Source organism: Pipistrellus hanaki, assembly GCF_964339955.1.
Source record: "Pipistrellus hanaki genome assembly, chromosome: 6".
In the NCBI taxonomy this organism is placed as follows: Eukaryota; Metazoa; Chordata; class Mammalia; order Chiroptera; family Vespertilionidae; genus Pipistrellus; species Pipistrellus hanaki.
Genome location: NC_140508.1, coordinates 61,509,830 through 61,535,932, shown reverse-complemented (window position 1 = coordinate 61,535,932; position 26,103 = coordinate 61,509,830). Strand labels below are relative to the sequence as shown.

The following is a 26,103-nucleotide window of genomic DNA, read 5'->3' as shown; positions in this document are numbered from 1 at the left end:
ATAATAAGTTTTCAATTGTCATTTTTTCTTTGAAGAAATCATTTGTGAGTTTGAAATTTCCTGATCTTCATAAGTACAGGTATAAGTAATTTGAAGTAAATCTATGCGTCCCTGTAAAATAAGGTCAAAATTCTTTACAAATTAAGGAGTATTAGCATATACATAGTGAGAGATTCTTTAGTAAAACCATACTTATAAACTATTGAGTAACTCTCACTGGACAACTTGAGAGAGCTAAAGTTTGTATTCATTTTGGTCATTTTATTGAGTTCAGAGTTTTTATTTTATTTTATTTTAGATCTGGTTATTATTTTAAAAAATTGAAATATAATTGATATACCATAAAATTCATCCATTTGAATAATGTAATTCAGTGGTATATAGGTTGTGCAATAATCACCACTCTCTAATTCTAGAACACTTTCATCACTCCCAAAAGATACCATGTGCCCATGAACAGTTACTCCCCATTCCCTCTTGACCCATCCCTAAGCAGCCACCAATTTTCTTTCTTCTTCTATTAGATTTCCCTCTTCTGGACATTTTATGTAAATAGAATTACACACCATGTGATATTTTGTGTCTGGCTTCTATCTCTAAGCATAATGTTTTTAAGATTTGTCTATATTGTAACATCTTTTAGTTCTTCATTCCTTTTCAAAGTTAAATAATAGTCCATTATTAAGATGTGGCTTTTTAATGTTTTGTAGAAGTCACTTCATTATTAAAACTTTATAAAATACAATGTTTAAACATAAATAGAACTTGCAGTGATAAAGAGTATTTATTACATTTGGCCAGTTTCAAATCATTGTGGACTTAGTAGAAATGATATCAGTGGTATTTTGTACTGTTTCTCATTCAAAAATCATTTGTATATCTATATATATAAAAGCCCAAGCGACCGAACAACTGAACAACCAACCAACCAAATGACTGTTCAACCAGTTGCTATGATGTGCACTGACCACCAGGGGGCAGAGAATCAAGGCAGGAGCTGCCCCATGGTGGTCAGTGAGCTTCCATAGAAGGAGAGCCACTCAGGTAGCTGACCCATCCTGGTGGCCCAACAGCCCAGTGGCAGCCTCTCCTTCCCTCAGTAGTCCTACACGTGCAGTCTCTGGAGAATGGGCCAGGAACCCATGGATCAGTGCCACCAGCACGATTCCAACAGTGCCACTGGCTCCTCAAAGGTACCCTGGCTGCTTTCCCTCCCTAGACGCTGTGCAAGGAAGAAATTATATAAAAGCAGCTGCCAAGTTGCTCCTGATATCCGGTGTGAACTTCAGTGGGATGGTCCAGATTCTGGGCCAGCAAAGGCATCCCACTGCCGGCCCGGAGGGCCGATTGCATCCTGGCCCTACCCCAACCCCTCAGAATGGGCGCCAGACGCAGGGCTCATGGCTGGTGAGCACTGCTGTGGTGGTGAGAGCCTCTCCCGATCAGGACTGACTGGGTACGGGCCCCCAGCAGGCACAGTGGGGCCAGGATGAGCTGGAGTGGCAGGCTGGAGCGGTAGGCGGCATTGGACTTCCGGTTTTGGCCCAATCCCCGCAGGCCATGCCAAGGGACCCGATCCGTGCATGCATTTGTGCACTGGCCTCAAGTCTCTTAACTCATTCCCAAAACTATAAGGAAGAATTTTGAATGAAAGGCTAGTTCACAAATAATGAGTTCCTCATCTCATTAAATACTGTGAAGTATTGAATCACAGGTATATTTCAAATAATCAGATTTTTAACATTTGAGTCTATAAATATATATTTTGCCCACTTTTACAAATAATTTTAGGTGCTGAGTGATATTGTAGAAAGGATTTAATGTCAGTTTCTATATTAGAAAGTGAAATTCATAATTTCTTCTGATTCAGAGAGACTAGGTATTTATATTGTTATTCAAAATGATGATTTTCCACAATTCTACATGAGTCAAAATAAAAAATGTAATCTATAATAACAAAAGTGTAATATGCTAATTAGACCAGATGTCCTTCTGGGCATCCTTTTAGACGACCTTCCAGGCAAAGCCAGGTTGCAAGGGAAGCCTGGGTCCCTCGTGCCTGCTGGTGGCCGGAGGGACGCCCGGTTGCCAGAGGGAAGTTGGTACCAGCAGCTGAGGGAAGGAAGGCCTACTCTTGCATGAATTTCATGCATCGGGCCTCTATTAAGTAATATTAAAACAATGTTCCCTTTCTTACCTTTATAAATATATTTACCCTGTGTAAGTTCTCCCCTGTAGGGTCTAGACAGACAGAAAGACATATAGACTTTAACAAACACACACACACACACACACACACACACACACACACACACACAGTTCTTGCTTTATCTTCATCATCCCAGGCAAGGATTCAAATTACTTAGCTATTCTGGATGGGTCCTACATTAATATCATGAAGAAGTCTGTATTTCTCAGTGGCGAAGGTGTAGGCATCTCAGATGCAGTCAGAGCTAACCTCCTGACATGCCTCTTCCCAGGCATTCCTTGCAACTTAATTTTGGGGAGTTAGACCTGCCTCTTCTAACCTCAAGCCTAAATATCTGGGCTTCTACATATCAATGCACTTTCCTGCCTGTCTCAGAGGTATTTTGGTTCATGCACCATGGCCCTCTATTGATATTCTTCATTTAGTATCACTTGAACATGTCCAAAATGAATGCATTGTCCTACCTTTCTTGCTTGCTTGCTTCATTGTTCCATGAAGAGCCAATCTAATAAAGTCATGAGAGAAACTTTATTTCTACCAGGTTAGATTCCATTTTGAAGTTCTTTCTACAAAACGTAACGTTCCAATTTGTAATGTTGGTATTCCTAGTGAAGTAACTGAGAGAGCAGGGATGTGCTAAAGATTGAGTTCGAAAAGGGATTTGAGCTCTTTACTTCCAGCCATAAGCACCTTGAAAGTGGGTTTACAGAAGTCATAAATTGCTTCTGAAAAAATGAGTGATGCACGCAACAGCATTGGCTCATTGGGTGTTAGAGATTTTTTTTGGGTTGGTTTCATGTGTAGCATTTAAAAGTAATACATTCTTGAAAATGGATAAAAGAGAAGGGCAAACAAACCTCAGAGCTTTGCAAACTAGTTTGGTCCAAAACTGACACAGACCAGGTTTTCAGCCTAGAGCATTTTTTTTAATGATCAAGTTATATAAAATCCTGAAAATACTGTTAGAGTGGGTAATGGAAACACTGACTTTTAATTTAGAGTTGACTTCACCTCACTAATGTTATTGTTTCTTAAGCATTTGGAGTCTCGATTACACCATCGGAGTTGTAAACACAAACTCGGCCATCCCACATTGGAAGCTTGGTTTCTTGGTGTGGGTAGATGTCGAGTAGCAACATTTCAAATGAAAAGACAAAAAGCATCTTGGCCAGCGGTGTTGTGTATTTTGAATGCTTTCTCTATGTTGAAGACATTGGTAAAATAAAGTGAAATAACCCAGACAGATTGGGTTTCCCAATCCTATTCAAGTGGTATTCAAATTCAGGACCACCGAGTGCTCATTTATATGCATTTAATTTTGTTTTCCCAACTCCTCCTCTCCCCACTTAAAACTCGCATACCCTCCGCTTTATTATGGCCAAAGCTCCCAGTATCCCTCAGGAATCGAAGACCCATGTTTGGGGGACAACAGTAGCATTTATAAATATTGAGTCATTGGAAGTTCTTGTTTCCCCCAGAGCCCTGTGAATATTAACTGGCAATAGTAAAGACTTTCTCAAACCCGCCTGTTTAGTTTTTGACTGGCTGGCAGGTTTGTTAAAGGTGCCATTGTGCAGAGCTGAAACCTAACACACCGCCCCCTCTTTCTCTCTCTCTCTTTTTCATTCCCAAATGGTGCTCTCACAGGTAAGTGAGGAAATCGATGGGGCAGGGGAGACCACTGTAAAATTTCCTCCAACATATGTTGTGTCGCTTGCTAAAATATTTTCATTCCATCAAAACTATGCTATTTAAATAAATGTAAACCCGGTCTCAGTGATGTCATTACAGATTCTATAGAGGTAGTTTGTCTGACTGAGTGGTGAGTGTGTGGCCAATGTTAGTGAAATTTTAAGGCCGGTCTGGATTCTTGTGCCAACGCGTGTTACTGATTGAAAGGAACTTCTGAGTTCAAAACTATAAAGGAAAAATTCATGGTGATAATAGCTACTATTTGTAGAGCACCTACCAACTACAGGGCCCCCGGGACCATTACATTCCTTTTGCAGTTAATGGCTATGCTTTTCTAGTTACAAATTAGCTTCGATATTCCTTTAAGTAGGGAACTACACACACACACACACACACACACACACACACACACACAGAGGATCCCATTCATTTTTAAAAGAAGACTTTAGGATAGGCAGGGCTGTGCAGATAGACAGCTGTGCACAGCCCACATGCCTGAGGAAGTGAGTGAGAGATACAGGCTGTCCTAGGCACTGATCTCTGGCTGGACAGCCTCTTCCAGGTTGGATTGAGCTGGGACAGGGGGATCATTATATTCCTACAAAGAGAATGACGGTCTGCCATCCAAGACTTGCACCTGTAGGGCTGTGCCTTTTATGATCTCTCTTCTCCAAGGAGGTACCTAGCATTGCCTAGTCTGCATGGCCAGTTGAGGAAGGGATGAGGGTAATGATGGGTGAGGCATGGATGAAGGAGGCAGGGATGAAGGTAGCATCAAGGGTATTTAGTGACAGAAACAGGCTCTGTCAGTAGTCCACAGCCACCAAATGTCTGAGCTGGAATGTGAGCACTAATGTGCCGGACTTGTCACTTTCTTTCCTCCTCTTTACGGAACTCCTTATTGATCATCTATTTGGGATTGGTTCCTCCATTGCACGTCCTAGGACTTTGGATTAGTATAGTGTCAAAGCATTTCAGTAAGAGTTCCTAGTATTTCATCCATGATTTTCTCTTGTGTGGATAGTGTCCTTTTACTTAAGTTATGATTTCTTTGCTTCATTCAATTGCAGCGTTTATGGCTAGATTAGTTTTCCCCTGGGGTTCAGCCACCACAGCTTTCTTCCCCTGTGGGGGAGGGGAATTTAGAGTCTCAACTTTTCTCATCCTAATAGAAGGGAGAACTTGTCCAGAAGCCCATTGACCAAGAGGTTATTATAGGCCTTAATAGTGCTTAATCCATGAGGGTGGAGGGAGGGGGAAGAGATTAACTGGGGAATTACATACATATATCCATAGCCCAAGCACACAGACAATAATATGGCAAAGGCTTGGGAGGGGCAAAGGTGGGGCAGAGGGATGGGGGCTGAAACAAAGTATTTGTAATACTTTCAACAATAAAAATGAATAAAAACAAAAAATAGTGCTTAATCCTGATGCCCTGCTATTGTCAAAACACATGAAGTTCTCAATGCTGAGCCCCCAGATATGACTCAACAGCATGTGATCAGAAGACTAAAGGATTGACGGGGCCTGGTGGTTCAGCATGCACCCCAATAACGGTGGGGTGGACTCAGGGAGTGAGCCACTCTGGCAGACACTGCTTTCCAGTGCCGATGGCTTGTCTGTGGCACACAGACAGGAATTCACCCCACACTGTGCTCGTCATTGATGTGTTAAATGGAGGTGGAGCCCTTCATTTTCAGTCACTGGATGGGTCCATCCTCATAAAAAAATAATTGCATAGCCTAAGGACATTCTTTATTTTTATTTTTCACATTTGTCACAGTGCTCTGGAGGACAGAGTTAATATTTATGAAGTGGGAGATAAAATATGTAAAAGGGAACTAGACCCACACTTGCTTTAAGAGTTTTTGTTTTTTTTATAATCACTTTCTGCCTCCTGCTTTCTTGTGAAAGCTGGCCTGGAGGCTCTGTGAGGGGGCCTCTGAGAGAGTCTAGATTCTTCCCATCCCTCTTTCCTTCTTTCCCTTGCTAGCTCCCGAAAGCAAGTGCTACCCCCCAATATAGCAATTTAAAAACAAAAGAAACAAGAGAACCTCAGCTAAGTTGTCCTGCCTTCTGTCCAGGATGAAGAGGACCACTCTGATTTTCTCAGAACTACACTAATGTAAAAGCACCTGGGTCACATGCACACCTTCCAATCACACTTAGAGGCTAAATTTAGCCTTTAGCCTTAAGCGTTATCTTCTCCAGCCCCTGGTAATGGAAGCAAAGCTTTTCCCCCTCCACCAATACACTTTGGTACATGCCAACTCCGCTCAGCACTGCCGGCAAGGGGGTTCCAGCCAGCCTAAGACTGGTTTGCGATCCATAGACTCGGGATGGAATGGAAAGCATTGCTGAATGACAACTCTGGAAGCATGATATTTGATGCAGTCTACTTCGTGGAAGAACAAATACGTTCAGTTTTTACATGCAAGAGGGGGTGGGACCATGTGGAGGAGGAACGCCATCAGGATGAAGATCTCTTGGGCCAGTGCCTTGTTGATATCTTGGCTTCTTTTGGAAAGTCATATAGTGATGCTAGGTTTATATAGCATTTTTCAAATAGGATATATCATTTTATTGCGAGAATTATTTATACTATCCAATGTATGAGCAAATTTAAGATTGTGGCAGGTTACTCATCATTGTGTCTCTCTCTGCACGGAACTTGCTCCCTCTCTCTGCCCTCCCGGTGTCTGCTTAAAATCTTCCTGGTAGTGTTGCCATTTCCCCTCTTTTCAGATCACGTGGGAACATGAGAGTGAGACACTCACTTGAAGGCTTGTATTTCTCTTTAAAAATCATATATCAAAGTAAATTGGTATTGATTTTCTTTTGTTGAAGGGAAACTTGGATTTCCTTTTGGGTTTGGGGAAATTAGGAATGAAAACACAAAAGGCAAAGTTGGAAGTAGCAAGGATGGAAAAGGAGAAAGGGAGTTGTGAGGGGTGGGTATGCTTTGGCAAGGCGGCCTCATTAATAATTAGGGAGGGGAAGAAGAGCCTACAAGTGAATAATAGTCACGCCATTGACTTCTCGAGCTCCTCTGCTCTTCACCAGTCCTTGCTGTAAGATAAATCTCAGTGCAGGAAATTTAAAATGATTGGGGATCGATTGTGTTTGCTTAAATAACAATTTCCCTAACCTCAGTTTCATGAGGCAGCATTTCTAGTGTAAATTATTTACCATAAAAGCACTAAGGTGAGTCTGTGTGGTATGGGAATAAACTTAACCTCAAAATTATAGACAGATAGCATAAAGCTTTAACTGTATGTTTTCGTACTCCTAGTGTAATGGAAGGATATTTCAAGGGCATAATGGAAGCAGTGAGATTGGGCCATATATAGTCATCACATTCCAGAAAATATTACTTGTATGACACTCATGTAGTTATCCTTTAGAATTATAAAATTGATTAATATTTTAAGGCTGAGGTGTGTGGATTCATCAATGAAAACCATTTCTTCCTTTAAACAGAAATTTGGGTTTAGAAAATTCCTCTTGATTTTATGCAGTAAATATATACTGAGTGGCCAGATAATTATGACCACCTCATTTCTGTAGGCAAATTAGCCGTACACTGCATATTATGGGATATGGAAGCCGAAGGCCTGTTTGAACACCTTTGCTGTCTGCAGTTACCAATATAAAAAATTTCCAATTTGTACAGGAAACTAAGATTGGATAGTGGAGCATTAGAAAAAAACTCATGTGGTCCAAGGAATCACATTTCCAGTTGCATCATGCAGACAGCAGAGTGAGAATTTTGCAGAAACAGCATGAAAACATGCACCCCACGTGTATGAGTACAACCCTTCAAGCTGGTGGAGACAGTATTATGGTTTTGGGTATGTTTTCCTGGCATGATTTGGGCCCTTTAATTTGTGTGGAACAACGTCTGAATAGCATAACATACCTAAGTATCTTTTATCCTGTTATGTTGATGGTATATCCCAATGGAGATGGCTTCTTCCAATAAGACAATGGCCACCGTGCTTGTGTGTGCAGGAGTAGTTTCAAAAACATGAGGGAGACTTTTCCTTGCTTAGGTGGCCCCACAATCACCAGATCTCAATCCAATTGAGCATTTGTGGAACAAAGTTAAAAGAGCCATCAGGCAGCTGGTTCCACAACAATCAAATCTCACAGAACTGGACAGTGCTATTCATCAGGCATGGTGTCAGATTCCTCCCATCACCTTTCAACATCTCATGGAGTCAATGCCAAGAAGAATCACCGCAGTATTGAAGGCAAAAGGTGGCCCAATGAAGTACTAAGGGGTCATAATAATCTGGCCACTCAGTGTATATGCAGGAGTGTAGAAGATTGACAAAAAACTTGCTAATATAATTTATCTCTTACATTCATTTTTAGAGGCATATAAACATTTTTTTTCTGAGATCCCCATTGCAAAAAATGGATATACATAGAAAATTAAATATATTATTATAAAATGTTACAATACATTTATGGACATATGTTATGCACCAGACACTGTTTTAAATTTGGAATACTCTAGTGACCAAATGAAGGATCCTTGCCCTCATGAACCTTATATGCCTTAAATCTGAGTCCCTATAACTGACATCAAACCTGCATCAGCTGGATGAAAACCAGAACTCTTTATTACTCTGTGTTACGTTTCCACATTTCTATATAGCCTTTATAAATATTTCATTTCTTGCATAATCTTCTTGCATGTTGATACACAAGAATGTTTCAAAGTTTTACTTGGGTGGTTTTAATTTTTGCTCTTTAATATTGTGAGCATTTATACATTGAAATCTGATGTTTATTTCTGTAGCATAAATTTCTAGGAGTCAATTTACTAGGTTAAATAATTCAAATATTATTTCTTCTCTTCCTATATTGACCATATTGTTCATTAATGTACTTATATTTCCTGGAATGCCACCTGTGTGAAAAGAAATAAATGATGGATAGATGATGAATGGGTGATGGATGGATGAATAGACAGGTAGGTAGGTAGATAAATAGGTAGATGGATTTTTAAAAAAAATATATATTTTATTGATTTTTTACAGAGAGGAAGAGAGAGGGATAGAGAATTAGAAACATTGATGAGAGAGAAACATTGATCAGCTGCCTCTTGCATACCCCCTACTGGGGATGTGCTGGCAACCAAGGTACATGCCCCTGTTCACTCACAGCCTCACGCTGATATACAATGAGGACATAAAAAATACTCAACATCATTAGTAATTAGGGCCATACAAATTACATTGCACATGCCATTTAAACAAATGAGATACCACCTCACACCCACTGGAGTGGCTATAATTAAAAAGACACAACAGTAACAAGTGTTGGTGAGGGTATGGAGAACTTGGAATCCTCACACATTGCTGGAGGGGATGTAAATGGTGCAGCCTTAATGGAACACCATTTTGTGGTTCTTCAAAATATCAAACACAGAGCAATTACATGATCTGGCTAGTCTACTCCTAGATATATGCTCAAAAGAATTGAAAACAGGTGTTCAAAGAGATACTTACAAATGTTCACAGCAGCCAATAGCCAAAAATTATTCACAATAGTCACAAGGTGGAAACAACCCAAATATCCATCAAAAGATAAGCAAGTGAATAAACAAAATCTGATATATGTGATATATGTATAAATGTGATATAAATAAAAATATGATATATAAATGTGATATGTATATGTATGAATATTATTTGGCTATAAAAACAAATGAAGTTGATTTAAATTATAACATGGGTTAGCCTCAAAAACAGTATGCTAAGTGAAGAAGCCAGACATAAAAGTTCAAATACTGTATGATTCCATTTATATGACTTATCCAGAATAAGCAAATCAATAGAGGCGGAAAGCATATTTGTGGTTTCCAGAGGTTGTGAGGAGGCAGCAATGGGGAGTGACTATTTGATGAGTGTGGGGTTCTCCTGGGATGCTGAACATGTTTGGAAGTAGATAGAGGCAGTGGTTGTATAACACAGTGAATATGCTAAATCCATTGAATTGTTCATTTTCAAATAATTGATAATATGATACATGAATTTAATCTCAACAAAGGAAAAAGTAATTTAAAAAACTGACCATAGTCACTGAAATTCCATCAGCGTTTGAATAAAGCACTTTTGTAACTTTAATAGATTTTAAGTAACCCAATGCTTTTTAAAAAATAATTGTTAGTGAAAGCAAACTTAAATTATGTTTACTAATTACATTTATTTTTATGGAAGATTTGCTCATATTATTTTTTTGTAAATATATTTTACAAGGTTGATTTTTAAAACTGAGTTTTGTTAATTTTAATTACATTGAGTTTTTACATTTTTATTATTATATTCATCATTTCTCTTTTCCTCTTATTGCTTCAATGCTATAAATTTACAAAGTACATATATATATATATATATATATATATATATATATATATTATACTTTTTGTTTTATTTATAATTTAATATATAGGCAACTCTTTAATTCATGTGGAGTTTATTTTGCATAGAGACTTTTCCCCAAATGACAACTAAGTTTTCCCATCACCGTTGGTTAATAATCCTGGGGTGAGCTTGCTCAAGTATAAGGCTCTCTTCTCAGAGGTCTGGCAGAAAGCTGGTTTCTTAGGTGCCTCATAAAGTTACTTTCTTTAGCACATCTATTTATCTATTTCCCCTGCTTTTTTCCTGCATTCTATTCCCCTTTCTGTTTCTTTTTATTGTGAAAGTTGGGGTTTCTTTTGGAGAAAATTCTGGATAAGTCTAAAAAAGTAAAATGCAAGTAGAAAATATAGATCTTCGATGATTTTGAAATGCAGATGATAATGGCCTGGATTGTTATCTATTGATATGCTCAGTCATTTTCATTTTAGAGTAAGACATCACTGTGTTTATGTATCCATATAAAATCATAAAATGGAAAAGTGTCTTCTACAATAGTAAAGATAATGTTATATCATATATTTTCAGACTCAGCTCCCTCTTGGTTTCTAAGTGTTTTATCTGTCATTCTTCCACAAATTACATCAATATAAATTAGTACTGCTATTGGGAGCAAACAGAAGATAAATGTAGAAAGTAAATTAATTTTCATTCTTATTACTATATAGTATTACCAATGAACATGGAGAACCACCTTTGACTTTTTTCTAGATATTATGCATCTGATCAAGATCTTGACTTCAAAGTTGATATATATTTGGTGAAATTCTTCAGTTAAACTCTATGAATAGATACTAGATATGCTTCTAGTCCACAGAGTAAATGCTACTGTCTTAATGCTATTGTCCAGTTATCTCACAGTGAACTGGTTCTTTCTAAGGATGTTTTTATTTAATCTTGATTGAAAGAATGTTCTTGAGTATGTTTATGGGCACAGAGCTAATTCTAATAATTTTGAGTTCCTAAGATGATACAGGTGTATGCCCTTCACAATAGAATGGAGCTCTCCTGATTGTTACAACCAATAGCTATCAGTTTATAGCTTTGTGGACAAAGTGATCCCTTCTATTACATGGAATGGGATCACTAGAAAGGGTCCATCCATTTAAAGAGGTTCAATGACGAACATATATTGGAGATGGGATTACAAGTGCAAAATTGAGATGATACAGCACCACAGGGTGACTACTCAAACTGGGTCTAATGGAGAAAGAAAAGTTAGGAGAAGGAGGTGAATGTAGCAAAGTTGTATGAAACTGCAGAGTCTGGTTCTAGAACAACAAAAAAAGGTCACCTGAACGATGGAAGGGTTGCAGAGAAACCATCATAACTATATAAACTGGATGAACATTAACCTTGAATTCCAAACAGAGGAACAAGAAGTGAATCCTGTGTGTAGTTCCTGGACTCCAGTCTTAGACATTTTTCTACTCACAGGAACTCTGTGGGGAAATTGAGAATGTGTGGAAAGAAAGTGCCAATTGTCAGTAGGAGGTTATGGGGAGCAGAGGAGAGCACTGAGTCCCAAGGAAAAGTTGTGGGCAAGCAGAGGGGGGATGCTGGGTAGATGGGCAGAAGGGCAATTGTTGCATATTTTACCTACAGCAAAGAGGTTGGGATGTCATTCTTTCACAATCCCTTTGAGACCCTTTCATTGAACAGAGCATCTGGAAAGACTTCTAATTCAGTTGACATTTGGGGGAGCAGGGTAAGCCCATAACAGAAAGAGTTTATTGTCTTGCTAATGTAGTGATTATAGTCTTTGGTCTAGGTTCTTGGACAAAAACGTGTGGGTGTTAGGAGAATTAGGGTGTGTTTCTGGATGGCTTTTCACATATCCTACACTGAGCAGCTGTTCACCTACATTTATATACATCCTCCAGGGAAAGCCGACACTCCTGATGCTGATGTTTGCTTGTGAGATGTTTTCATTAATGGATCTCTAGGGAAAGTCTTTGTGTCCCTTTCTTTGTTATTTGTTTAAATTTATTTCCTCTCAGGCATAACAGCCATCTAGCCACACTGACTTTTACATTTAAGGTTGAATGAGTGTGGCCTTATATTACTCATGAGGAAAAAAAATCCTCCTCCTCCAAATTCCCTTTGTGGAGTTAGATCCCTAGCAGTGTACATAAAGAGTACACCTCTGCCTATGTTCATTTTTAATGTCAGAGGCTACCTGGAAGCAGCGTTCTGAATGGGAATTTCCTGGGAATTAGAGTATTTACATGCCAACTCCTTTTGAAATGTCTGCATCTACAGAATAATGGGCCCTTCTGCAAAATGGAGTATTATAGGTTATCCAGTCCGACCTCATCAATCCAGGGATAAGCAAGAGACACAATAGTTAGGGTGACTTTTTCAAGGTTGCTGAGAGAACCAATTGCAAATATTGCACTAGGACACCTAGCCCAGTGCTCAACTAATTCAACTACTAAATATATATATATATATATATATATATATATATATATATATATATATATATATATATATATATATATAAATTTGAGACTATAATTTTATTTATTTTAAATGTTTTTATTGATTTTTAGAGAAAGAGCAAGGGAGAGGGATAGAGAGATGAAAACATTGATGAGAGAGAAACATCATCAGTCAGCTGCCATCTGCACACCCCCTCCTGGGGATCGAGCCCACAGCCCAGGTATGTGCCATGACTGGGAATCAAATCCTTGACCTCCTGGTTTATAGGTCCACCCTCAACCACTGAGCCACACTGGCCAGGCCCCAGTGTAAATTTTTCTGTGGGTATGTGTTCATATGTGATGACTGATTGAGGCAATGGCAGTCAGGGAGTCCCCTGACTTGAAAAGTGATGAGAATCTGAACTAAGGAGGTTTCAGAGGAATTTTAGAACAGATACTTCAAGGAATATGATTTATTGCCGAATAAAATGTGGAGGAAAGAGAGGCTCATTCAGTGGATAGAGGTGCCAAGTAAGCAGTATAAGCCCTCATGAGGCTTAGGAAGCTCAGACGGAGGGAAGGGAAGAAGAGAGAGGGAGATGGGAAGATGTGTCAGTTGAGTGTGGGAAATCCTGAGATCGACGTTTCTGTGGAAATGTACAATAGGTCATTGTGCAAATGGATCTATGTTTCAGAAAAGACATCTTGGAGACACAGATGAGAAGTTATCAGGGTATTGGTAATCAATAAAGCTGCATTTACAGTAACATATTGCTTGCTGTCCCGTTGAAAAAATAGCTGAAGTCATAAGCAATATACAGTTGGCAATCAGAAGTCAAAGGTGCAATGAGAAAGTATCACGGATTAGTTTCCACAGGATATAAGTTGCTCACTCCTTCTGTGTTTTTCTGCTGTTGAAGCATATGTGTTGTTATATCTGCTTCTTCCATGAGGTTGTCAGCTCCTCCATAGAAGCTTACTTTTCCTCACCTTCAGCTATATGCAAGGTGTCTGGCACACAGTAGACAAGTTTTTTTAAGTGACAAAATGACTGGCACACTCTCTATTAACTTTCCTCCTTTCGCATTATACAGAGTGCACACATTTACAATGACGACGACAACAAGGTGGGTTTATCTGTGCTAACCCCTGGCTGGAGTTACGATCTAGCTTATCATTTTTTTTCAATATTAAAGTGTTTGGAGTGAAGGCAACATATTTAGAACCCTGAAAATTCTAAATTGAGTTAAAACCATAGTTCTTCAATAAAAAATATTTCTTCAATAAAAAATATTTCAATCATATTCATCTACTACTTTTTTGTGTGATACCTATGAAAAGTCACAGTTGTCTTTCAAGGGGACTGTTGTAAAGCATTTGGGTCTAGCGGAAGTTGCCTCTTTCTGCTTCGCCGTTCTGTTACCAATGCCCTTCATTTTGGAAGATGTAAGTAGAGGAACAGGAGAGGAGCTTGACATCAGTCTCTCAATCACCTGAATGACTTTCACTTCCTGTTTTGAAGTATGTGACAATGTCTCTGAGTCCCTGGGAAGAGAAACCCCGCTCTCCTGAGACACTCTGTGTACACTGCCCTTGCAAGCAGTGTACGTGCACTCATTTTCTTGCCATCTGTGGCTGGTGTCACGGCCAGACTGAGCGAATTTCTGGAATCTTTCATCCAAGTGGAATAGAAAGATTGTGTGTAGGGTGCCCCCAGCTGGAAGGGCTCGTGTTCTCTCTGCAGCCCCCTGTGCTCGGGGAAGAAGGAGAGGGGAAATCAGGGTTCTTGGAGCTCTCCCCTCAGCCGTCGGCTGTAGAACATAGCCCATACAGGGGTCTTCAAACTACGGCCCGCAGGCCACATGCGGCCCGCAGAGGAGTCTGATCCGGCCCGCCAGGTTTTTTGGGCAGTGAGCACAGCCGAGGTGTTACAGTAGGAATTAGTAGTTCATATAGTCCGGCCCTCCAGCTCTCTGAGGGACCGTGATCTGGCCCCCACTTTAAAAAGTTTGAGGACCCCTGGATCAGGGCTGGGAATGTCCAGACCCTGGGCTGCAGAAGGCTTACAGAGTCATTTGGTCTGGTCCTGCCAAAGCATTCGGGGTGAGTTAATCAAATGTTTGACCAAAGATAGCAGGCTTATTTTTAAGTTGACAATTTTGTATGGCCCACAAATCTATAATAATAAAAGCATAATATGCTAATTAGACCGGCCGTCCTTCTGGACGTCCTTCCAGACGACCTTCCTGATGCAGCTGGAGCTGCAAGGGAATCCTGCGTCCGGGGTGTTGGAGGGAAGCCGGTGCAGGCAGCCGGGCTAAGGACGGCCTACTCCTGCATGAATTTTGTGCATCGGGTCTCTAGTAATGTTATAAATACCCAAATAGCCCTTGGCAGAACAAGGGTTCCCCACCCCTTGGAGATGATCTCTAAGAAGAATGTTTGAGAAGCAGGACATCTTTTATCCCATAAAGTTCTTGTTTAATATCCTTTGTTTATTGCTTGAGCATATTCAGGATACTGCTGATGTAATTTGTTTGATATTTCTCATTCTTGTAGGGCTTGTTGCATTGCTTATGTGAAGGGCAAATGTGCACAGACTTTTCGCTCATATCCTGTATTAGTATTGATTTAGGTTGCTACAAAGTGGTAGGAAATGAGGAAAAAAAAGTTTCCTATTTCTCAGTCCTGAGCCAATTAAAAGACTCAAAACTTATGTTATTGCTTCCTGGGAAATTTTATCTCAAAAAAAATATAACTACCATTTCTACTAACCAATAAATGATTATCTCTGTGCTGATACTCAGAGTTCTATTATTCAGTCTTCTAAAAACTTTCGATCTTGCATTGAGTTGGACACATTCCAGCTATTTTCTGAAGTGAATAGTAGGTGCCTGCATACAATCAACATGGTTACAAGAAGCTGGTGTTTATAAAGTAGCTGTAAGACCCTTAGCGCATATAATCAACATGCATCTCTGCATAGCACACTGTTTAATTTATTTGCATATCTTGTAATTCTGTAACACAGAATTTAAAGTTGACAGAGAGAATACATAAAATGTACTCTATACTTATCCATGTAGTTATCATGTAGCTAGCACTCTTTGTTCTTCTTACATGTTCACATTTTCACCCGGTATTATTACCTTCCACTTGAAGGACTTCCTTTCAGATTTCTTGTGGAGGTATGCTGGTGAACTTTTTAGCATTTGTGTGTCTGAAGAAGTTTATTTCATTCTCATTTTTATTGGTGTTTACATGGTATATCTTTGTAAATCCTTTTATTTTCATCCTCCCTATATTGTATTTGAAGTAAGATGCCATAGGCAGCATGTTATTGTATCATGCTTTTTCTTTTTTTTTTAAATTCACTCTGCCAGTGTCTTTTAATTGGTGTATTTATATTGAATGTAATTATCAATGTGCTAGGTCTTGTCAGTCATATTTTTTGTAGGCCGTTTCTTCCCTTTTCCCTTCCCTCTTTCCTTCCTTCTTCCTTTTCCCCCTTTACTTTCCTGTAACTTGAGCATATTGATTTATTTACAATATCTTGAATGTATCATTATAGTTTTTTTAGTGGTTGCTCTTGGTATTACAATATACAGATATAACTCATCATCACCTACTAATATTGATATTTTAACACTTAAAATGAAGTGTGGATAGATTGCTTCCATTTAGGTGCCTTTACTTTCCTTCCCCCTTTAAAAATATAATTGTCTTAATTATTTCCTTTACATATCTGAATAGCATAACAAATGATGTCATTAATTTTGCTTCAGTTATCAAATACGATTTACAAAAGCCATTAGAAGGATGGTCTATTATATTTAACACCCCCCTTTTTTCTATTCCAGATTCTTTTCTTCCTGGCATTTTAAGCCTTTCTCTATCATTTTGCTTCTGTTCAAAGAATGAGCTTCAGTCATTCTTAAAAGATAGATTTTCTAGGAACAAATTCTCTTATTACTCCTTCATCTGAGAAGGTCTTTATTTCTCCTTTACTCTTTTAAAAAATATATTTTATTGATTCTTTACAGAGAGGAAGGGAGAGAGATGAAAGTCAGAAACATTGATGAGGGAGAAACCTCGATCAGCTGCCTCCTGCACACCCCCCACTGCGGATGTGCCTGCAACCAAGATACATGTCCCTGACTGGAATCAAACCCAGGATCCCACCATCTGCAGGTCGACGCTCCATCACTGAGCCAAACCAGTTAAGGCTGTCTTTTATTTTTATTTATTTATTTATTTATTTATTTATTTATTTATTTATTTATTTATTTTTTAATAATCCTCACCCAAGGATATGGTCATTGATCTTGAAGGAAGAGGAAGGGAGAGAAAGAAAGAGAAACATTGACGTGAGAGATAAACACTGACTGGCTACCCTCCACACGTACCCCGACCAGGGATTGAACCCCAAAACTTTTTTTTTGGTGTATGGGACCATGCTCCAACCAACTGAGCCAGCCAGCTGGGGCAACAGTTATGTCTTTTAGCATCTCAAACTGAATACTTTTAGAGATGTAAACGTTTATTTTTCAGCAGGCACAAGAGCAGTAATACATCCTGTCTTATATTCTTCGCAAAGTCCCAGTTCCTAATCCTTAAAGGAGCTTTGAGCACATCTTCCATGAAACACCACGGTATTCTATAAGTAGAATTCAGTTGTACTTACTGTTGGTACTGATGTAGCACTCATCCTATGAAATCAGTAGCTAGACCCACTATTGCAGAATCAGTTTTCCAACTGAAAATGTGCCACCCCATAGGGACGACAGGGAAGAGTTCACTGCTTTTTGTGCAAGGGCTCCTTATAAAGCTTGAACACTACTGACTTCACCAATGAATATTCACTGGAACACTTATTTTACTAAATTATAAAACCCTTTGTAATCTGAGACAAAGATGACCAAACCTCTTCTGGAGCATGTTTTTATTTTTGTAGGAAATGCTGGCTAACCACACCTGGAGTTAGTGACTCTGAAGAGTGCGACGGACTGTCCTGAGATATAGATTAAAAATAGCTAACTCACACGTACATCACATGGCCTGTGCAGAAGCAGTTTTGGCTTAAACTATAGAGCGCTTACACGGGACATATTTTCTGTTTCATAGTTATCACTCTCATGGTATGTGATATATATTATTTCTGGACTCTCATTGTCAGTCTCAGCTCTTCTACTGAAATGCACATGCATCCATGAGCTGAAAAGTGGCTTAGAATTATTAATATAATACCCAGGCCCTGATTGGGTAGCTCACTTGGTTAGAGCGGCATCCTGGTACACCAAGATTGCTGGTTCAATCCCCAATCAGGGCACATACAAGAATAAATCAATGAATGCATAAATAAGTAGAACAACAAATCTTTCTTTTCCACTTTCTCGTGCTCTAAAAATAAATTTAAAAAGTTAAAAGCTTTAAAAATATAATAATCACTAAAGCTCTTACTTTTTAAAGAGTATCCTTTTGAAACTATATTGAGACTGTACACCAACTTTTGAAATTGTGAATAATCATCATCTATCTTTTCTGTCTTTTAAATTTGCTTTTTTTGGAAAATTATCTTTATTAATAAAATTAATTTCTTTATAAAATACATCAAATATCCTCTTTTTCTTGGTCATGAAGAATCTTTCAACATTTTTAATTTTGTATGGTAGAGCAATATATTTTATTCATGACATGTGAAGCTTAAATAATTAATTCGTAGTGTTTTTTGGAGTTGTTCATTGCTAGTTAAATTGAAAGCTAAAAATGTTTAAGTCTTTGCTGACTTCCTAAGGAGGCCTCTTAAGGAGACTGTTTGAATTACGGGCCTTTCCTTCCGCTGTCTGGCCCCAGATTTCTTTGGCACAAGTCATAGCTTAAAATAGGTGTTTGCCTGCAGTCAGACCTTTCTGCTATTAATACCAATTAGATGCACAACATTTTAATTTTTATTTAGTATTTTATATTTGTGTAGCACTGCGCTCTGTACACAATATTCTTCACAATGTTATTTCAGTTTAATGCTAAGAACCACATGACTCAAGTGTTATCAACCCATCTTACAGATAATAAAGCTGAGGCCAATAGCCATGGTTACAGAGTCTGTGATTTGAATTAAGATTTAAACATAGGTCTTCTGATTCCAGGTTTGCTCTTTCTGTTATTTCCCTGATGCTTTATTTCCCATTTTGGCGAGTGATAAAGTAGAACTGAATACAAAATGAAAACTTTGCATGTCATTTCAGATAGTTAAGGTATTTGCATATTAAAAGCAAAATTGTCTTAGATGTCTGAGACTTATTTGAATTTTCCCTACACAATTTATTTTTGGAGGTCATTTTTCTGGTCTCTGCTCTGCTCTCTGAAATTCACTATTTGTGTCCCAATCCATTTAATTAAGACAGGTGTTTTTTGTTTGTTTGTTTGTTTTTGTTTTTTAAAGGAATACTATAATGTGGCTTTATTTACCATTTTCTGAGATAACCTTGGAGAATATGGAGCATCACTGAAGAAGTGTCAGGGAGGAAGATGAGGAGGAAGATGTGTAGAACATTGTAAATTGCTTAGAAGGGACAGGAAGTGGCCCTGCAGGGTTAGGACTTGAAAAGATACCAAAATTAGTTAGATAGACCATTAGAAAAATTAGAGGAATAAAGAAAAAAAATCTAATTTTGTAGAAATCCAGTTTTAACTCTACTACAGGGCTATTTTTAAATTGCTTCCATGTTCTCATGGAACATAAGGACAATATCATAATGAGAAATCTTTGTATATAGGGGAGTTAACATATAGAAATTGAGACAAATCTGCCAGAATTCTCAATAATCAGTCCCAACCCCGCCCCAGGGTGGATAAGCCTTGACTCTTTCCTCCCTATATTTTCATGCGTCCAAACTGGTCCAAAGAACATATCTCTAAAAGGTCCAGGATGCCTTCATTACAATGTCAAACTCAATGTCAGAAAAGAGTTCAACCTTCTTGTGCTTGTTAAGAACAAAGAACACCAAATTCTGTAGTAGCTCCTGGCATTATTGGCTCCCTTTGGCTATTTCAAGAAGTGTTTAATTTTGTCCCAACTCTTGGTCAATCCATGTAATTTTCTAACGAATAATTTACTCTTCATAAACTAAATTTTATTCCTCTTGATGACAGAGAGCTGGCTTGTCTCTTTTAGGAGTTGTCATTGTGAAGCAATCAGAGTAGCCTAACATGAACAAGCTAAACAAGTTTATGAACCAGCCGGGTCTCCAGGGTATAGAGGGGTAAACCTGGGCGCCAGGACGGAGCTTGTGGCTGATGGCTCAGCGCTGTCACAAAGGCTGGAGAGGAGACCTCGTACATGACAGGATTTGTGCAGAGCACCTGTGCTGCTGACTGGAGTGCTGCTGGCTTGTGACTACACAACCTTCAAAGCAGAACCCACTAGAACCTAGCTCTCAGTGTGTTATTTTTCTTATCTCTGGCCAAGATCTATCCCATTGGGTTAAGTTTTTGATTGTCTGTCCTGTAGTAATGAGATCCATTTCCTTCCTATATTCAGAGACTGAAATTCTAGCCCCTGGTATTTTAGTCTTGGAAAAACTTTTACACGTCAGCTGCCAGGCCTTGAACTTGCCCTGGTCCGGAAAATAAGTAGGGATGAAGCGATAGTGGTGGGCAAGATTTTTATATTAGTGGTGCTGCGCTGAGGGCTTGGGGCAGTGTGGTTGCTTCTGAAGCCCCCTTTATAAGTCCCAGGAAGATTTATGAGCTGTAAGATTTGCATTTCAAAAAAGGAAAAGGGATTATTGAGACATTGCAATTTGAGAACCCAAATTCTAAAACTCTTCTGACAGAGCGTAAGACAAGGCCCTAAGGAAAGGCATTTATGCTTCAAGAAAGAAAGCTCTGGAACACTGCTGGGAAGGAAATGCCAGCTTGTGTACTGAGGCACCTCCACTGAGCCTCCTTCTGTTGCTTTGAAAACTAATTGGAATTGTGGTTTCCATACAAAGACTGCCCAGGCTGTTTCCCAGTGTATCAACTAGGGATGAGGAGTAGAATAAAACGTTTTTAAGGGGACCATTTAAAATAAATCACTTCCCATTAGGACACACTGCCAAATCTCTCCTCAGAAGGGCTAGAGAAAAAGAGTTCTGAGAGACAGAGTCTCCTTCCAATTTAGTGTGGATTGAAACGGCTTCAGATTCATCAGATGCCTGTTACTCCCAGCGACTGCTGTCAGTGGGGTGTAGCAGCTGTGAAGGCCATCAGCAGTGGCTACCGCCATGGTGGAGATGAGAGAAGGCCCAGTAGACAATGGAGTGTGCTTAACTGGCAGGAGATTCAGAGTCCTGCCTCTTGCAAAAGCCACTAATTGCTCTTTTGAACAAAGTTTGCCTTAATTAAAGCCAAGATTTCTTCATGCTTTGAATTCACCAAGTTTTTCTTCAAATGCACTAGATCTCCTTTTCATAAAATTTTAGGTTATGAAGACTTGAAAGAGTACTAAGTATCATCCTTTCCACCTTTGCAATGAATTTTATCTTCCTCACCATTAATATAGTATTTTCTCAGATAATGGAGACTTGTCCTATCAGGGAGTTCAATCAACCTCTGTTTTCATTTTCATCCAGGACTCTGATTCTGCACTTCGAGTAGTGCTAAACACACTGACCTATCTTCTGAATAACCACGTTAGAATATTTGAAAGCAGTTATTACGTTTTCCCTCCTTTTGGTTTACTACAGGCTAAACAATCCAGGCTTCCTCCGGTCAATCAAATATTTATAAACCCAAGTGGCACCACAGGAGACATTTTCTGAGTGCATATTATCCCCAAGAAGAAAACCAGGAATTCTACCATGATAGTGTCCTCGGTTACATATATTTTTTAAAAATGACATTCTTCACTTTCTCAGGGTAAGAGCAATGCATAGCTTATTGGAATTAGTTAAGGACCAAAACATAAACTATTTGATAAGGAAAGAAGTATGTAACATCATGGTTAGAGCACAGACATTAGAGCCATACATTCTGCATTGGAATCCTGGTCCTTCCACTTGATGGTTGTATAATCCAGGACAAGTTAGTCAATCTCTCTGTGGCCTCAGTTTTCACATCTGTAAAATGAATAATATGATAGTCTCTCACAGAGTAGATAGAATTAAATAAAATGATTTAATATTTGTAAAGGTTTACAATAATGCCTTGTGTATGGTAAATGCTACGCAAACACGTATTCAGTGAAAATAAAAAGGAAAGGAATCATTTAAAAAGAAAGATGATTTCTTTAGAAGTTGATGGGGAACAGTTAAAGAGTGGGCTCGTAGGACAGACACAGGGTGAAATTGTCCTGTTGGACCAGGTCTTAGGAGCAAAGAGTTGAACCTTAAATTAAGCCACTGTTCCAGAGTTTAGGTTTAGGTACTTTTTTTGCCATGCCCAGTGGACCTAACACATACTTAAAAACATGTATCAGTGGAGGCATTGTATGTTTGCCAAAAGTAATATATGGTCTGTAAATGTATATAATATTTTTTTTATATAGTATTGACAATTCCTAACGTGCCTCATTTCTAATTCTTTTCATAAGACTCAAGTTACCCATTGAAATCAGTCAGGGTTCCTTAGCCTATCAGCAAATGCTTTCTGTAATTTCAAAGTGGGCATTAAAATGGATTTTCTGCCTGATTTGTGGTGGGAGTGGGGTCACAATAGCCTGTTTTCATACATACCTTCCCACTGCAATACACTCAGCACGAGAGACACACGGCTTTTGAGTACACACGAGAGCCTCTACGCTGACCTCATCTCTAACTGAGTCCACTCCCCAAGGACACCTCAGAGAGGGCAGAATCTCTCCCCTGACATGGAGCCATCAGAGTGCCGCCTGTCCATCACTCAGGGACTGGGAAGTTACAGTAGTTAATCCTGCTGGGGGATTTAGGGCATGACAAGTTTTCAGTGAGCACTCAATAATTTTCCTTATAAAAGTACTTTAATGGAACCTTGATGGTGGCATATAACAACTAATGAAGTCACGAGTGACCTTAATAGGCAGACTTTTTTTTTTAAACTAGTTACATCATGCCATCAGTTCACCTTAATTAAAACTCAGGGAAAGATCCTTTACAGGACATGTCTCCATGTGCAGGGTTCTCACCTTCCTCCAGAAGTGTGTTAGATGGTATAGAGAAGGTACAATTCCATCATCTCAAATTAAGGACCAGTGTCATGTCTGTATGGCTTGTTACCATGATGGTAGATCCTGGCAGCATGTATACAGTAGCTTGTATAATAATAATAATAATAATAATAATAATAATATTAACTACACATGGGAAATCAAATAATGAGAGGGGAAAATTGCAGAGTAAATGAAAAATTATTAATATTCTGAATGTGTAATCTTAGACATGTTCAAGAAAATGGTTACTCTGATAGAAAAGTAGAGAAAACACAAACGTAGGCAATTGAAAAGAATTTAAACGGCCAATGTAATGTTAAAAATAGTGCAGTATCATGAAGATTAAAGAAATGTAGTTTTAAAAATTTGATATTAATATTTCACATATAAAATTGGCAAAGATGTAAAAAGCGAATTCCCTCTTCACTTTTCAACCTTGTAACCTGCAATCTTGTCCCCTGGTTACAACTTCCTATACCTCCAGTCTTCATTCAGCAAGTTCTCAATGTGCTCACAGACAATTCTGCCTCCTGGTCTTCTCCCTGCTGTTTTCTTTGCCTGGAAGGCCTTTCCCCCACTTTTTTAAATGCCTCTTCTCCCAAATTTAAATATTATCTCCCTTTCTTTTAATTCTTAAAACTGGCTGTCATTTTAAATTCTATCACCATCTTTATTGCTTCTCTTCTGCTCTAGACTGTAACCTGCAAACGGGCAGAGACATGGATGGCGTGTACACTGATGCATATACAGAGCCTAATGTGATACTTAGCAATTAGTAACTGCCCCATGTATATTTTCCAAACGGGTGGATGAATTACTGACGTAGAATTATTAAGATCCTTTAAAAAATGTTATGCTTGCATCATATGACATTGCTTTTAGAGACAAAATAGACAACTATCACCAATTTCATAAAGTTCAATTTATAATTGTGATTTTCAGAGGACATTTTAAAATTATAAGTATTAAAAGACATGTCTATACTCTTGTGACTTCTTGCTACTTCTGTATTAGTATTAAAAACATGTCTATACTCTTGCACACACACACACACACACACACACACACACACACACACACACACATTAAGGATATTCAAAGGGGTAGCCACACTCACAGTTTTATTCATAATTTAGTAATAATTTTAAAAAAGCAGAAACAACCTAAATGTCCAATACAGAAAAATAGCTAATGAAAGTGTGCATCCATGCACTGGAATGCTTTATGGCCATTAAAAATTGTGCTGTTTAAGAGTGTATGTTGGCAAGCTACATTTTACCACATAAATTAAGAGAAGTCTTTTACATAGCAGTGTTCATCATTTCCTCTCTCTCTCTCTCTCTCTTTCTCTCTCTCTCTCTCTCTCTCTCTCTCTCTCTCTCTCTCTCTCTCTCTCTCTCTCTCTCTCTCTCTCTCTGTCACACACACACACACACACACACACACACAGAATAAAAAGAAGTCCGGAGAAATATGTACATATCATCATATTATCAGTGGTTAATTTCTGGGTGGTGGGATTATTCATGATTTAAATCAATATATACCCCTGGAGTAATAAAAATTTCTTTGAAAATATTAAATTTGAGAGCCTATTAAAATTATGATAGATATATGTTTATGTAAATGACAGATAAATAGGGAAGAGAGAGAATAGAATATAATTCAATTGAGATCTACACTTCAGACTCTACTAAATTACAAGCAAGTTGTATGTAATACGGTTACATAATAGGGTTCCTAATTTATAAGTCAAGCCTAAGGTAGTAAAGGTGAAGTGCTACAATTTAAGGTAGCTATTCATTACTTATTTTAACCAAAAAGGGCTGAGAACAATTAAATAAAACATTTCTGATGTCACACTATGGTGCTTTTAGGCCAGTGGCAGATTACCTATAAGAATATCCAATCCCTCTTCCTCTGAACTTAAGGCACATTTGATCTTTATAACAGAATTATAAAACTCCACTTACCAAATGTGTCAAACTCCTTGAAACACTATAGAAAACATTTTTAAATGATGGGCAAGCATAGCAGCCTCTGTTCTAAGGGCGGGCAGTGAATGGGGCCTGAGAGAGAGGCGGGGACATGCTCTCACAACCTTGCCCACGATGGTGCTCCCAGCCCTTCAAGCATGAGACGCAAGTGTGTGGTTCTGGTTCCCCACCTGCACCTTATTGGAAATGGCCCCAAATTGTGAAACTTCCGCCATGCAACGTTATTGTTCACACTAAGCACTGGGACCTTGTTCTTCTTTTGTCCGCACATTCTAATCTTACTTGAAGAAACAGGAAGAGGTGTAAGAATTTGGTCAAAACACTTCAGAATTTCTTGCACTTATGGGGATTGGGCACCTTTCGGAGTCACCTTCAGTAAGGACGGCAGGATGTGGAATGTCCCTCATCACACAGCGCCAGGCTCTCCTGCTACGATCTCAGCCTGTGCAGTTTTTTTTTTCTTTTTATTATTAAATTATGATCTGTGTACATATCATACCATCCCCCCCCCCCCAACTCCCATATATGCCCTCTCTCCCCAGAGTTTTGTGTCCATTGGTTGTACTTATATGCATGTATACAAGTCCTTCGGTTGATCTCTTATCTCCCCCAGATCTCCCTCCCCTCCCCGCTGTAATTTGACAGTCTGCTTGTTGCTTTACTGTCTCTATATCTATCTTTTGGTTCATCGGTTTATAATGTTCTTTATTATCCACAAATGAGTGAGGTCATGTGGTGTTTCTCTTTCAATGACTGGCTTATTTCACTCAGCATGATGCTCTCCAATTTTATCCAGGTTGCTGCAAATTCTTTTCATTTGCAGCCCCGTATAGCTCTTAGCAGGGCTTTTCCCAGTTTCTCCCAGTGAGCCCCGCACTTCAGCAGGGCAGTGCGTGGAGATGCTCCAGCTCGTCACATAAACAAGGATATTTTCTGTGGCTCCAGCTCACAGTGCAGCTGTGGTTAAGGCCGGGAGTGTTTACAGAAGGGCTGATGCGTGGCCACCTTCTCAATAGCATCTGGGAGGCTGCCGCCAGCCAAAACCTCAGCGAAGCGCTGTAAATCTCTCTGCGTTCGCACCGAGACAGACCCAGAATGCGCTCTCTTCCTGTTAATGCATCCGAATTAAACCATTAGGCGGGGAGGAAGGTGAAGTGCTGTAAACGTTTCGCTCACG

At 38.9% G+C, this 26,103-nt stretch overlaps 1 protein-coding gene across 3 annotated transcripts in view; it reads left to right on the top strand.

Annotated features, from left to right (window-relative positions):
• The window catches only part of PIEZO2 (piezo type mechanosensitive ion channel component 2), a 309,596-nt gene that overhangs the window by 112,493 nt on the left and 171,000 nt on the right, over positions 1 to 26,103 (top strand). The gene's annotated exons all lie outside the window — the stretch shown is intronic.